Genomic DNA, 15,361 nt, shown 5'->3' with positions numbered 1-15,361 from the left:
GTTATAAAGAAACAAAATTTTTAAAAACCTTTGCTCTTTTTGCTGATTATTATTTTTTAGTTCACTATTTTAGATTTTTAAAATTAACTTCTATTTTTTATTTCATATTTTTCGTAAATTGGATCATTAACCCACTCATTTTCAGATTTTTATTTTAAAATAGTAAGTCAGTAAAACATAAAGCATACTGGTTGTAAATAGTGAATTATTTACACATTTGTTTTCTTAATATAGTTTAGTTGTGACCCATGCATGTTATTTTTACTATTCTTTTTTATTATTATCTAGATATTTAAATTCAATAGTTAATTTCCTCTTTGATCCGTAGTTAGGAAATAGTTCTTTATTTATGGACGATTAAGTGTTTTTAATATAGTTTCTAACTCTGAACTTTTAGGATTGTGATCAGGAATTATGGTCTAGAAAAGCTTCATTGTATTTTGTGTTCAAGGGGAATTCACGTTTTCTAATGTCCTATGACCATGAGGAGACACAATGAGTAACGTTCAGCATGAGAAAAGTCACAGCCCGGACAATGATCTGCCCTCCCCTCTCTGCCTCACGGATCACACCCTGCACAGCTCCAGGTCAGCAGGCTGCGTCCCTCTTGGCTTCCTTGCCCCTTCTCTAACACAGGAGGCATGATTCTACCTCAGGTCCTTTGCACTTGCTCTTCCCTGTGTGGATCCTACTTTTCCAAATAGCCATATGATCTACAGAGTCAACTTTTTTTTTTAACGGACTCAACTTCTAGTTTTTAATTTAAGTACTCTCTAATTCAAATAGCTCATCTGCTTCTTTCCTCCACTCTCAATTCCTCTGTTGGTCAAAGAACAAAATAAAATCTTATGAAAAACAGTTTTGTTCAATGTTTTATTGATCTTTTGCTGTCAACCACTTGTATGCATCTATTATTTTCTAGAGGTTTCTGGATGGAATATATATACAGTTCAATGTGAAAAAAAAACAGAAAAATGAAATTTTAAAATAAAAAATGTTATTTTTTAAAAGTTTTTGTTTTTTTAAGTGAGGAGAAAGTATGCTTAATGGGGAATGCCTCTTTATTTGTTTAATCTCATAGTCACATTTTTAGCACCCATTCATAGTTCTTCTTATTCTTTTAATGCACCTGATCCAACACGAGAGAAGGATGTATATCCACAAAGTGGTATCAATTCTAGGAAAAAAATAAACATAGATACAGAATTACATCTGCCTTTTGAGTACCACATAAAAGAGAAAGAAAAGTTGTGCACAAAGGAAGTAGAGTGAATCTGCCAGAATATTTGGCAGAATCAACTGAATAGACCACTTAAAACAATTGATTTTTGATATCCTTAAATTACATTATTGCTACCTGAATCCTTGCAGAAAATAAAAGGAAAGGTAGAGAGCAGTCTAAAGATGTGATTCTTATCCCTGCTTCCCCAAATTTGTTTGCATTATAGAGGGAAAAAAATCTCATTCATGTTAAAGATTAGAGCAAAATAAATTTTAAGTCTTTTGAATTCAGTAGGGACTTTTGACTAGAGATCTTATTTGGAGATTTAAACAATTCTCTTATGACACTTTCTCTATTAAACATGCAATTTTCTTTCAAAAATAAGTAAGAAAGAATGACGTTGATAACAAAATGAACTATTTGATGTGTTATTATCATTTACTGCAAAAGTTAAAATAAATCTTGGAAAATTTATCAATTACCAAACTGTAAATATTCATACATGAGCAGAGTTAAATTTTGTATTCTTGCATAGTGTTGTGCAGAAGTTTAGTTAAATTTATAATCTAGTAAGTAGTTCTTTTAAGTTTTAAGAAGATATCTTTTATTTACACACGTAGATATCATACAAATTAAAAAGAACATTTGGAGAGGGTAGCATCCTGGCAATTAATTGAAAGAAGTGTGTCTAGAAGGAAGGTATAATAATTCTTGAAGAGCTTCTGCTCATCTTGTTTTGAGTTCTGAGAACTCACCATTTAGGAAGCGTAGTCATTAGTGGTAATCTTCACAAGGGTCATTTTGTGGACGTGGTGGTGTGTTCAAGGTAGAATCAGAGGTAAAGAGGTGGAGGCTATAAACGTAGCCAAGTATTTGATGGTTATGATCTAAAAAGGAGCTGAGGACCATTCCAATAGCTGGGGTTTGTTAAAAGGTGAAAAAAGGTGTTTTATTAAAGAAGGAATATTTTGTATTTTTTTTGTTTGTTTATATGAGTACGATCAAGTAGAGAAGGCCAACAAAAGAGAGAAGAAATAATTATAGAACAGTATCTCAGGCACAGGGAAGAAGAGATTACAAACCCAACTGAAGGCTTGATTCTGAAAGGAAAAGGAACAATTTATTCTAATATGAGGGAAGACAGAGACTATGAAAAGAGATACAAGCAGTTGTTATTTCTGGTAGTGTGACGATGACAGCCTTCTCTGCTTTTGTTTTTTATTGCAATAAGGAGCAAGATCATAGCTGAAATAAAAATGAGAGAGAGGACACTGGAATTTGAGAAAAGATGAAAACATGTGAAGTTATCTGATAATATTTGATGATGAGCTGTCTCGAGAAATGGAACATGGCCACTTGAGGTTTCTGAGGACCACGAGAAGGATGTGGTTAAAATCTAAAATGAGATGAGTCACCATGTTGGGGTGTTTGTTTTTTCCCAGTCGTATTGACCTGCTCACCCTTCATGTGTAGACATGAACTTGGCATCCATTTCAAGTTTAACCAGCATGAGGTATTGACCTTGCGTCTGTAACAGAAGAACAAAGAAGCCAGAGAGAGGAAAGTATGCATGAAAGTGACCCTAGCCTTGGGACATGAAAACAATTGTGTGAGAGAGAAGAGAGGGCATGAAGGGTGGGGAGGGGGAGAGGAAATGTGACTAAGGTCAGCACACCCAAGGTCCTGAGCAGATCAAAGAGTTGTTGTTACGCAGTTACAAACAAAAGGCAAACTGGAAAACAGAAGTAGTTTTCTACAAGCAGGGCTACTAAAAATCACCAATGTACAGGTAGTGCTGTTATTAATAATGGTAAGTATTAGAGTGATACCAAAATCTTGAAATGGTCCATATATCATGATACGAGGATGTTTCCATTTACACTTAATTATAAAATTATTTAATTGAGAATTTTGGAGATACACCAAATTATGTAGGTAAAAGTAATGACTAATTACATATCTGTCACTAGCAAAACAAGTATGTAGTTTCTAGTATTCCATCCAAAATATTAAGGGAAAAATTGCTATAAAGAGATTATTCAAAGAAAATAGAAAATTATATAAATCCATCATCATTGGCTTTAAGACAGAGAATTTTTAAAAACTTAAATTAGTGTTTATGAATTATGAATAAACAATGTCCTTTTTGAAAGCTAAAACTAATTTTCTTGTCAAAGTCAATAATCAATATATCAAATGTCAAGAATCATACAAAGAAGGATGCTTACATTTTTTTAGAATCACAGCAATCAGATAGACATTCTAAAATGACAGTGTTTCAAGTAAAATAAACTTGATACAGTGCTCTACTACAGACTCTTTGAAACTTTACTACACTTGTTTTGAATTTTTATTTTAATTTATATTACACGCTAAACACAGCCTGAGTATGAGAAAGTTTAAAATAACTTTTTAAAACCTAAAAGTAGAAAGAATAAAATTACCATTAATAGATTTTCTAATCATGTAGGTTGAATAATTTAAGATATAATAATGGCCAAACCTGTACATCCCGCATAAAACGAAGAGTCTTTCTTCACCTTTAGGGAATCCTTCTTTTATTTATTTCTAATTGCTTTTTTCATAATCTTTTCCTAGAAATTCTATCAGAGGGATTTCAGAACCTCTGGGTGATTTCTTCATTTATTTTAACTTGTCTTTTACAATTTCCGTATCTCCATCAACTTGACATTTCCTAATGGAAATTTCCACGCCCTGATGTAGAGTCACTCTAATTATTATAATCAAATGCTCCAGTTATTGTGGCTGTGTAACAGATTGCCTCACAAGTCAGCGCCATAAAGCAATGATTTATTATGCACATGGATTTTGTGGGTCAGGATTTTGAACAGCTCATGACAGAGATAGTTTGTCTCTGCTCCGTAATACGTGGGACCTCAAACTAGAAGATTCAAAGGCTGAGGGAAGGAATTATCTGAAGCTTTCCCTGTTCACATGTTTGGAGGATGAAGCTCTCTGGAGGCTAACGCTAGTTGGGGCTGTTGAACAAGATCTCCTAAACTTGGCAATGCCGTATTGCCTGGGCTTCTTCACTACAGGATGGCTGGACCACAGGGTAAATATCCCAAGAGAGAGCATCAGGTGAAAGCATATCATCTTTTATCATCTATGCTCAGAAGTCACACAATACCCCTCCAACATTCTATGTATAGATGCAGAAACGAAACCCCACTGAGTCCAAGGAAAGGTGGGGAGGAATCTACCCCTTGATGAGACCAGTAACAGTCTGGAGAGAATCCAGAAATATTGCTAAGGACAATTTTGCAAAATGCAATTTGCCACAAGTAATCTATTTTTATGATCTTATTGTCAAAGAGGACAATTAAGGTAGGCGGAGAGGATAAGAGGTAATTAATTTGGGAGACAATAAGAACAATTTTATGCCAGTCAGAAAGACCCAGAGTTAGAAAAATTCATGGCATGCAAGAATGAAGTTCTCAGTAGGCTCTGATCCAGAACCAACCGTGGAGGTGGCCTTTGAGAGGGCGAGCCCATCCATTCCTCACTGTAATGGTTAGAAACACACAGGCTTCCACTTTAGTTGTAGATAGGCATTATTTATTTAACAAAAACTAATACTGGTTTATTATATGTAAGACTGTTTTAAGCAGTATACGTCTGTTAACTGAATCCTCATTACAACCCTGCAAAGTGTTATCTCTGTACTGTACATGGATAAGGAAACTGAGACACACAAAAGAAAAGCATTTTGCTTAAGGCTGCACAGCTGATGGCTGGGCGGCGGGATTCAAAGCCCATCAGGTGGGCTCCAGAAAGCATGCCGCTAAGCCCTCGGCTAAACTGCTTCTCTTGGCAGGTTTAACTGAAGAAAGGTAAGTGAGTTCCCAACAGACTGTTTCTATTTTCTCAATTAAAAAAAAGAAAAAAAATAAGTTGTCAACCAAGAGCATCTCGAACACACTGCCTTAAAGAGCAGATGCTACCTAAGGTTTTTGGAAGGAAACCTTATAGCAGAAACATGTTAGCGTGCACCCAACCCCACACCTTTGGTCATCCCACAGCCCAGGTGGCGCAGAGCGGCCCCACACCCAGACAGGCCAAGGGCCCAGCAGCGAGGATCACGGGTGGGCTGCAGGTGGGCCCGGCCACAGGGCGCTCTGCCCTGCACTGTGTTACACACTTACAGGTCAGCCTAAGCTGGGCCACAGAACTTCTATTTTCCCTAAGTAACAAACAAACAAAAAATATCTCGGGGTAGCCTAAAGAACACCAGACAGTGTGCACACTCGGGCCCGAGTTCTGCGCAGTGAGGGCCGCGGTGAGAGCCGGGTCCTCGCGGGGGGTGGGGGGGTGGGGGGGTGACATCAGCCAAGGCCCTCTGCTGCCCAGCACAGAGCTCTGCATTGAACTCCCAAGAGGGGAAGGAACTAATCTTCCACATGATCCGGATCTGTCTATCAACAAAGATGACATTACCATCAGAAAACAGAAGTGAGATCATATTGAGAAGTGATTCTGGGTATGGCAAATGTGAAAATGAATTCACTATAGAAATCTAGTGGTAATTTATTAGTGCTGAGTGCCAATATAAGGCTGACGGTCACGAGTTTTTAAAGAGACCACGTAACGTAGTTTTGAGATGTTTTTGGGTAATATAGCTTCTTGAAAGCAGATTGCTGAGCTTAACTAAAGTTAGGACTTTGTCAAGTTGATATGATTAGTGAGCAACTATTAATTAATTAATTAATTAAAGTGTTAAGTCAGAAGTATTAATGATGGTCGTAAGGGAGTGCACCCACATGGGATCTAATATTTGTAGGCAAAGAAGAGAACATATCAAGGGAGTGGTGAATAGTGAAAGAAAGAAGTTTAGTATTATTAGTTTACTGTGAATCAATTTTGGCATCTTTTTATTCCCCTAAAACTTCACAAAACTTAATTTTAAATAATTATTCGATTATTTTCCATGAAATCTCTTCAGAATTATATTCAAAGTCTTTCAAGTTATTTGACATTTTTGAACACTATATCCTAGTGAGTTTGCTATAAAGTTAATACATTTATATGGCTAGTGGCCATAATGGTAATAATGTTCCTAAAATCGAACTCAGATTTTTTTTTTAGTTTTAAGACCATGATACTTTTTAAGGAAAGTAGCATGGTGAATGTATAGGAGAAGCACGGAAATGTCTGAATACTTGCAGATAGCACTCAGGTATCATTCTAATGTTTTGCCTTATTTACATTTGATCTTATTTCTAGTTGTCTCTTTAACCTCAGTGGGAATGATCATAATGCATATTGCTGACTGACATCTAGGCTCTTCAACTGCTGGATACCTCATGGGATAAAGAGATCAGTAGAAGGAAAAAAAGGCATAACCTCTCTCTACAATTCCTCAATGGCCTAACGCTGGAAAAGGAAATTTGTCAGAGGCTGAGTATTTCTGGATCCCTTTTGCGCACAAACAGTGCACACAAGGTGATGGGTATTTTTGGATTGGTCCCACATAAACACATTAGAACAGCAGGAGACCCCCAGTGGTCTGGGCATAGGAGGGTTTCCTGCTCTTTCTCCAAGAGGAGAGGGTATTTTTCTTTCCTTTTCTTTTCCTTTTTTTTTCTTTTCTTTCTTCAAGATGCAATTGGTCTTTACCTGTGCTCTTGGGAAAAAACATCTGCTGCCTTCCCCTTTACTAATACTTTAGCATTTTGTTCTTTAGTGGAGGAGGTACCAGATAGAGTAACAGTGGTCCTGCCACTCATTCAGCCTCGCATCACCAAGGAAAGCATTGTCTCACATGCCGCCTTGTCCCGGTCTTTGTGAAGATCTAGCATGTTCTACAGAAATGAGCCTGAGTGTGGGCAAACTCCCGCTCTGCCCTCAACATTTTGGGATTCTGTATCCTCATGCTATTTCACACGCGGCCTTTAGTAATTCATTCAAAACAATGGCTGAATTCTTTCCATCTACTTGTCTGGAGACCTCATCTTTTTCTTATTGCCACAGACTGGCTAATGCTCACATCCCGTACCTCCTTTGAAACTGTTTTCTTTCCTTCAGTTCTAATCTAATTGGTTGTTCTATGACTTTTGCTCCCTGTAATCATGATGTAGCATATTATGTGACTTGTTCTTATTGTTAAAATTCACGTGACACTTTTTTTCCAGCTTTTCTATCCAAGATAGAAGTCGACAGCCTTGCACCATTTGATCTGAATCCATTAAAAGATACAACTGGTGGCCAGAGAGGAGTTTTAATTGACAAAATTCCAAAGCTTTTAACTTGTCTTCATTGAATCAAAAATTGCTTACTAGTAGCTTATAATGAAAAAGAATATAAAAATGAATATGTGTATGTTCATGTATGACTGAATTGCTATGCAGTACACCAGAAATTGATACATCATAAACTGACTATACTTCAATAAGAAGAAAGAAAATTGATATGAATATACTAAAAAAAAATTCCTTTATCAAAGTTTCAAGGAAAACTCCATAATATGCACTTGGGTAGCTTTTGACAAAGAGCTTTGCCATGTGGTTTATATATTTTGTAAGTAATAGCTCATTTTAAGATATAAAATTTTTCTTAAATGAGGAGTAGGAATGATCGGAAAAAAATTACGTGACAGGAGCTGAAGTTTTCACAAAAAGTCTTATGTTCCACTTTTGGATATTTTAACTCATTTAATCTTCAAAAAAATTTATGACATAAAATCAAGAAACGTGAATTTTAAGTAACTACTCAGGGACATCAAACTAGTCATTGCCCAGGCCAATATTCAAACCAGGAAGTCTGGATCTAGAAGTTATGTTCTTAATCTCTATTCAAGCTACTACCCAAGGTAGGTTATTAAACAAAATAAGTAAGTATTCTTAACGATTGTTTGCTTAATCAGAACCTATAATATAAGCTCTAAACACATCATCCAAAGAAACCAACCAGAGGTCATTTAACGATAATGCTAATAGGTAAATATTTTAATATTGGGAGCTTAGAATTATACTGTAAATTGAATTTTTAAATCATTTAAATACAAATTGTTTTATTGGCTGTAGAAACATTTTCTCTTCTATTAATCGAGTATTGGGTAATATATGAATTTATATTCCTTAAGTAAAATATAATCTGGTTTTATGTAAGCCTGTAGAAACAGAATGTTTTATAAAATATGACAAAAGGTAAAACTGAATCAGATGGGTACATTTTGACATAGCCTACCAGAACTAGAAATGTCTTCCTGTGCACTGCTGATACAGGGAGTTGATAATCTCTACAATGACTCACAGACAAAAAAAATATGTATTTCCTGAAAATATATACTTGTTAGGCACATATTATTTAGCAGGAAAAATGATAGCGGGGTTTTTGTTTGTCTGTTTGTTTTGATACTTATTCTCTCATTTAAATTCTCAGATCTCCTCTAAGAAATCAGTACCAAGTTCTTTGTCGTATAGATGAAGAAACTGGTTTCCTTGGAGGTTAAAATCATTTGGTAAAAATTACACTGAGATTATCCCCTCTAAATTTAAATCTAGTTGCTTGACTCATTTAATAAACATACTTCAGACTTGAGAAAAGCACATGATTACTATATAACTCCTCCTTATGATTACCTCTTGGGTGGAAAGAGAATAGTTACGAGGGATCATGAGAGGATCTTCATGGATGCTGGAAATGCAACTGCTACTTATTTTTTATCTGAGTGATACACTGCTGACTGCTTTTTAATTTACTGCTCAGCAGTTTCTATTTTGCAGTACTCTGTGTATGTGTGTCTGTCCTGGATAGTCTCTGGGCAGTTCACCATCACTTTATTCTCTTCTAAATTTTGTCAGTGAGAAGTGGCATCACAAAACGTGTCTCTCAGGAGGGAAGAAGGGGTTACTGAGGCAGTTACAGATATGAATTGCAGAGCTGGCTACCTAGGAAACTGCTCACTTTTGTGGCCCAAACAAGGAAGTTTGTGAGGACTGCCTACATATTCTTATAAATTGCAGCAACTTTCTACAGATTTGTCGAGAACATCTGTCTTCGTTCTGCGGGCTACTCTGACGTTTGCTATTCTTAGAATATATGGAGAGGCTTCTGAATTCTAAAAGAAACCTTGATTCTATATCTGTATTTCTATCTAGAACTACGTCTGTATCCATATTTATCTACATATCTCATGGTTACACATGAGTTATATTTCACATTAAAACAAGTTGAAATGTTTGGAGGATGCTGTTAATACTGTGTTGTATATTTGAAATTTGCTAGGAGAGCATATCTTAAAGTTCTCATCACAAGAAAAAAATCTGTAACTATGTGAGGTGATGGATGGTACAAAACGAACTGTGGTAATCATCCAGCAATATATACATATATCAAATCATTCTGCTGTGCACCTTAAATTTATACAGTGTTATATACCAATTATATCTGGATAAAACTAGAAAAAAGTGAGAAAATACTACCATGATTTTTCTAACACCCAACCACCTTAATTCATTTTGATCACCTTGTTCCACATAGTGGGCACTTGTAAAATATTGTCACTTCCCAAACTACAAAGTACTCTGAAACTCATTAATTTAAAACACAAAGGTATATAATCTGGTCTTAGAAAACCACCATGAGAAAGAACATCTAATCTGTTATTTCTGCTGCGAGACTATATAGCTCAGAGAGATGCATTTTGGAAGTCTTTTTTATATTAACAGTGGCAAGGGCTATTACTACAGGCAGGGGCTGTTACTGTAGGACAACTGAAACAGCAGGAATCAAATCTTCACTCAGTGCTTGATATGCAAGCCAGGTACACGGTGCAAGGTTATGTAGGTGTTCTTTCTGGCTTCTGAAAACTATTTCAAAGGTTGTTCTCTCTTGCTGGTATGTTACAGCTTGAGAATGTGCTGTCTTAGTACTTTTCACACCAAACAAAGCCAACATTACAAGGAATGGAACACAACTTTCATCAATAGTTAGGATGAGTTTAAATTCTAATCTACTAGGCATTTGCTATACACACACACACACACAAACACACACACACACACACACACACACACACATAATAGGTTAGAATTGAAAATAGAATAATTGGTTCCTTTTTCACTCCTTTTAGACTTTCAAACAGTAACTAATAAAGACACAGTTGTAAGATCATTAAACAAGATTACAAACCAAAGAGCCTGAGAGTTAAGGCTATTTAATAAATAAAAATACAGAATAGGAGCTGAAATAAAAATTCAACTCAAAAGATATGTAATCTCATATACTTTCATTTTATAAAATGAATTAATCAAGTTGATGTCCTTTTTTAATACTGAGGGACTAAATTTCCTGCTTTATTACAGCCCTGGGAATGAGAATCTTAAAGCTTTCATTAACTTCTAGAAGAAAATACATTTAATCAAAAATTTGTATGTTTCTATGTGATACATATGGTGACATTCTAAAAATTTTACTTATCAAATACCAAAGTTGTATATGAATATATTTATCATACATGCATAAAATCTCAAAATACTTTATTCATTTCATGTTAGAAAGATGGGAGGATACAAAGGAAAAAATCATTTGAATTCTGAATATCAAAAGTAGTTACAAGTAATCATTTTTAAGTTTCTATTTTAGTAACACAAACATTTGCTTTAGAGCCTTTCCGGTTATACTTAAAAATTCTAATCCCATTTAATTTTTATTATAAAGCCCCTTGAATTATAACCAAAACTAGCAACCCATTTCAATTCATGCTCCCTTCCCAAACTTCTCAGATGAGGAAACAAAAATAATTAACAGAACCCACTAGCATTTACTTCCGGGATAACTTGAGTTTTTCTTTCTTTTCAAATATATTTTTCACGAGTTTTACAAAGCCTTGCGAGCTGGCTGTCATTTGAACTGTTTCTTTATCCTTCGGTATCAGTGCTTGGAGAAAGAGCTTCAAAAATAATACAAACTAAAAGATTCCCCAAAGAGTTGATATTTTTAAATACTCTGTCAGTTCTATCAAGGCTACAAATTATAGTTCCAATAACCAATCACTGTCTTCTACTCTCATAAATGTCCTCAAATACTGAGATGCTGAATATAAATTTAAAATTTCCAGTTGTATTTTAAATTTTTTTCGTAGTTAGTTTTTATGGACTGTGCCATCCTTTTGCTGTCTTGTGTGGCAGCTAGCAACATTTTCGGGTTTTGTAATTATTTGTTGAAATTATATATACATATATTTAATGAAAAGAGACGTGTTCCATCATCAGTAGCGCTTATAAAGAACGTGCTACGTTTCAGTGAGGAAATAATGGTAAATATATTGTAACGTTGTGCTATGTCTTCACCCTCAATTTGATAAATTTATCTCAGGGAATGAGCACCTGAGAGTGCCTGAGGGTCCCGCTGTGTTGGGGCGTGTCTCACCGGGGACGCCCCTCTTTCCAGCCTCCTACCTCCTTTCCAGTCACCACCTCGAGGACAGCCTTCTGAGCCCTTCTCTGTCTCCGGCACCAGACAGCCAGCTCTTTCGTGCCAAGCGGCCCTGAGCTCCCGGCCTCGGCGGGAGGACCTCGCGCGCGGAGGCCGCCCGCGCGCGGAGGCCGCCCACCCGGCTGGTCACGGGCGCCCGTGGGTCCCCCGCACTCACCTCGCCCGGCTCTGTCTCCACCGTGACCCGACCCCGGGGAGCTGGCTGAGTCTCAGGGTGAAAACGCCAGCGCAGCGAGGCGGCCTGCCTTGTTCCAGAAAGTACGGTACGGAAGCCGTCCCACGACAAACGGACGACAACCCTGGACGCCGCGGAAGCCCCCACCGCCCTTTCGGAGCCGCCCGGGCCCGCCCCCTCCCGGCGGCTCTAAGGGAGCCGCCCGGCCCCGGCCCCGCCCCCTCCTCCTCCCCAACAGCCATGCGTGAGCCGCCCGGCCCCGCCCCCTCCCGCGGCTTCCCGGGGCGGGTGCCCGGCCCCGCCCCCTCCCGCGGCTTCCCGGGGCGGGTGCCCGGCCCCGCCCCCTCCCGCGGCCGCCTAGGCGAGTCGGTGGAGGGCATCCTCAAGGTGGGCAACCATCTGAGTAATTTCTCAGTCAGCTGACCCCAGGGTGGGCAGGGCGAGTATCTCTTCCAAAGGCTCATCCTGGAGCTGCACTGGAGCCTCAGGAGCTCCGGGGCCTTTGAGGGGCGCCTCTGCGTTCCCCTGGTGTCAGGGCTTCTTGCTTGAGCCTTTCTGCCTGCAGCCACCAGGCAGCTTTAACCATCCTGGAGCCCCGCCCAAGCCACGGCCCAAGTGGAAACAATAAAGCTTCTGCAGCAAGGTTAAATAAAGCAAAATAAACAAATAAAAAGGCTTTAGAAAGGGTCCGTTTGTCTTTCAAAAAAACCTTTTTATTCTCCCATAGATTTCCCACATCCCCCTATTCCCTTCCCCTATTAAGGTGGTATATAAGCTCTCAAATCTCGCCCCTTTTGGGGGAGTACTTTTCTTTTTTTCCTGTGAAACTCCTTGTGTATGTGTATGTGTATGTATGAGTATTTAAAACAATAAATTTGTGAATCTAGTCTCCTGTTAATTTGCTTTGTTGCTTATTTCATAGAGTCAGCTTTTGAACTGAAGTGTAGCAGAGTGTGCCACCCCCAGATGTATGATTTGGGCATAAGAATTCTTTTGAGCTGAGGATACAAGAAAAGATCTCACCTTCCCCTGTTTGCTTAAAAAAGCAGGACATACATTTTCACAGCCGTTCCTTCTCCCATTTCTACCAAAAAGGACAGAAGTTAATCACACCAGTAGACACCCCATTTTCCCATAAGGGGAAAAAGACTTCCTCTATCCCTCTGGGCTCTACAGGGAAGGACAAATAATTTTCTTTCTACCCTTCTGAGTTTTGGGACCAGAGCAATCTGCATAACAAACTTTACTAAACAGCCTTTATTTCAACCCCTGGAGGCCTGAACCTTCTTTCTGCTGTCCTGTCATTTCTCCACAAATTTATTCTTTGTTGAAGATGCTATATAAGCTGGAATTCTAAACTGTCTCTTTGAATTACTCATTTTCCCTTGGGTATCTCCCATATATACATGAGGTGTACATGTCAATAAACTTCTGCTTGTTTTTCTCTTGGAAACCTGTCTTTATTACAGTGGTCTCAGCCCAAAACTCAGAAGGGTAGAAAGAAAATTATTTGTCCTCCCCTTAGAACCCAAGAGGGTAGAGGAAAGTCTTTTTCCCCTTATACTTTCTGTGTATAAAGAGAGAAAAACTAAGTGTAAGGCGTAGGAACAAAGTGAACGGTGTCTGAAACGTGAGCACAATTTCCTTACAGGTGAAGGAATAACGAATCTCAAAATGTGGTTTAATGACATACAATTCTTTAAACTGGTGACACTTATTACAGTTTTAGGACTGCAGTGTTTATATTTAATCATTACAGTGTCTGCAAATGTTCCATGAAATATTTAGTTGAGATGTGATCTTCAAATTGTGGTTGTTGTGGAACTTCTTTCATTTTTGAACTCACACAGTAATATCCTAAAATGTTTTACCTTTTTCATAATTAACAAGTGGCCACCATGAATTTAAATGACTTTTTCTTACTACATTTGTTGCTCTTTTCTTGTATGTGGTTCAAAAATTCCTCTTTTTCAGAAACATAGAGTAGACTCTTGAACATATGTTATTTGATTATTAGAGTTAAACAGAAATAGCTACCTAGAAGTAAACTTGGGGTAAATAGTTTCTTTTGTAAGTTTAATGCTTGCCTACAATCACCCAATTCTTAGTGCTTTTTGATTTCAATTTTTAAGTGTTACACATTTTAAACTTTAAAAAGAAGCTGAAACAATACCCAAAGAAAATTTCAAATTTCAAGTTAAAGAAGTTTCCAAAATAGAAGCACTACTTTTTATAATCATTCTCTGTTCTGCTCGATAAAGTATGAAATAATAGATTCCCCGTGTGACTGGCCCACAGAAGAACACATCATTCCTGTGATTTGCTGCAATGGTATTTGCACAACATGCTGCTAGGTGAGAAGCATATAGTTTAATGGATGGCCTGGTACACCGTCATTGCTAATAGCTTCGATTTTCACACCAGAGTGAAAGAGAGCCTATAGACCCAGAAATTTGGTGAACTTCCATGCTTTTCTTCATGTACGTAGTTTTAATTTTTGACCCTTAAACTTTAATTTACACACACTAGAAATATTTATTTTTTCTAAGTTTTTGATTAAATCTGATGGTGAAGTTGAACCAGATAACATTTAAAAGCCATGTCATAAAAGAAAAAAGAAGATTTCATTTTCTATAATGTGACTAGGAGAATGCTTAGACGTCCATGTCCTGGCAAAATGATGAAAACATAGATCTAACCTGAAATGACCACATATGCACTTGCCATATTCTCACTTTCAATGAAGAAATACATGATTTCCCTTATTTTATAAATGGGATGGGTTCATTAATAACTTCTAGAACATGTCGCTTCAAAGTTTTAGGCAAGAAATGAAGTGGAATTCAAGCTCCAAGTAGTTATAAGACTCCAATTTTTTTAGACACAAAGTTCAATTTTTAAAATTATCACAGAGAACTACATTATAGAATATACATAGATGATGGGGGCTTGGGAAATTATGCGGGCTTGGGGTGACAATGTGCCTTTTGGGAGATTTTGGCTTGAGGAGATGATTGGGCTTGGGGAGATGATGCGGGCTTGGGGAGATGATGTGGGCTTGGCGAGATGATGCGGGCTTGGGTACATGATGTAGGCTTGGGGAGATGATGCGTGCTTGGGGTAATTATTGGCCTTGGGGAGATGATGTGGGTGTAGGGAGATGATTGCGCTTCAGGAGATGATGTGGGCTTGCGGAGATGATTGGGGTTAGGGAGATGATGCGGGCTTGGGGAGATGATTGGGCTCGGGGAGTCGATGCGGGCTTGGGGAGATGATGCGGGCTTGGGGAGATGTGGGTTGGAGACATGATGTGGGCTTGGGGACATGATGCGGGCTTAGGGTGGTGAGGTCGGCTTGGGGACATGTGGGCCTGGAAACATGATGCGGGCATGGGGAGTTGCTGCGGGCTTGGGGAGATGATGCAGGCTTGGGGAGATGAAGGTGGCTTAGGTTGGTGAGGTCAGCTTGGGGAAATGTGGGCCTGGAAACTTGATGAGGGCTTGGGG

General features: G+C 38.1%; 1 protein-coding gene across 5 annotated transcripts in view; it reads right to left on the bottom strand.

Moving 5' to 3' along the window:
• The window catches only part of LOC141573915 (ankyrin repeat domain-containing protein 26-like), an 88,923-nt gene extending 76,935 nt beyond the window's left edge, over positions 1 to 11,988 (bottom strand). For 3 of the 5 annotated variants that reach the window (XR_012500367.1, XR_012500369.1, XM_074346324.1), the window contains exon 1: positions 11,838 to 11,987. The gene's annotated coding sequence lies outside the window, so the exon portion shown is untranslated. Of the gene's footprint in view, positions 1 to 11,837 lie in introns of all 5 variants that reach the window. The other 2 variants (XR_012500371.1, XR_012500370.1) reach the window with 1 other exon arrangement.
• Positions 11,989 to 15,361: the final 3,373 nt, after the last annotated feature.

This window comes from Camelus bactrianus, chromosome 18 (assembly GCF_048773025.1).
Source record: "Camelus bactrianus isolate YW-2024 breed Bactrian camel chromosome 18, ASM4877302v1, whole genome shotgun sequence".
Lineage (NCBI taxonomy): Eukaryota > Metazoa > Chordata > Mammalia > Artiodactyla > Camelidae > Camelus > Camelus bactrianus.
Note: the sequence above shows the minus strand (reverse complement) of the source record. Positions and strands in the feature narration are given on the sequence as shown.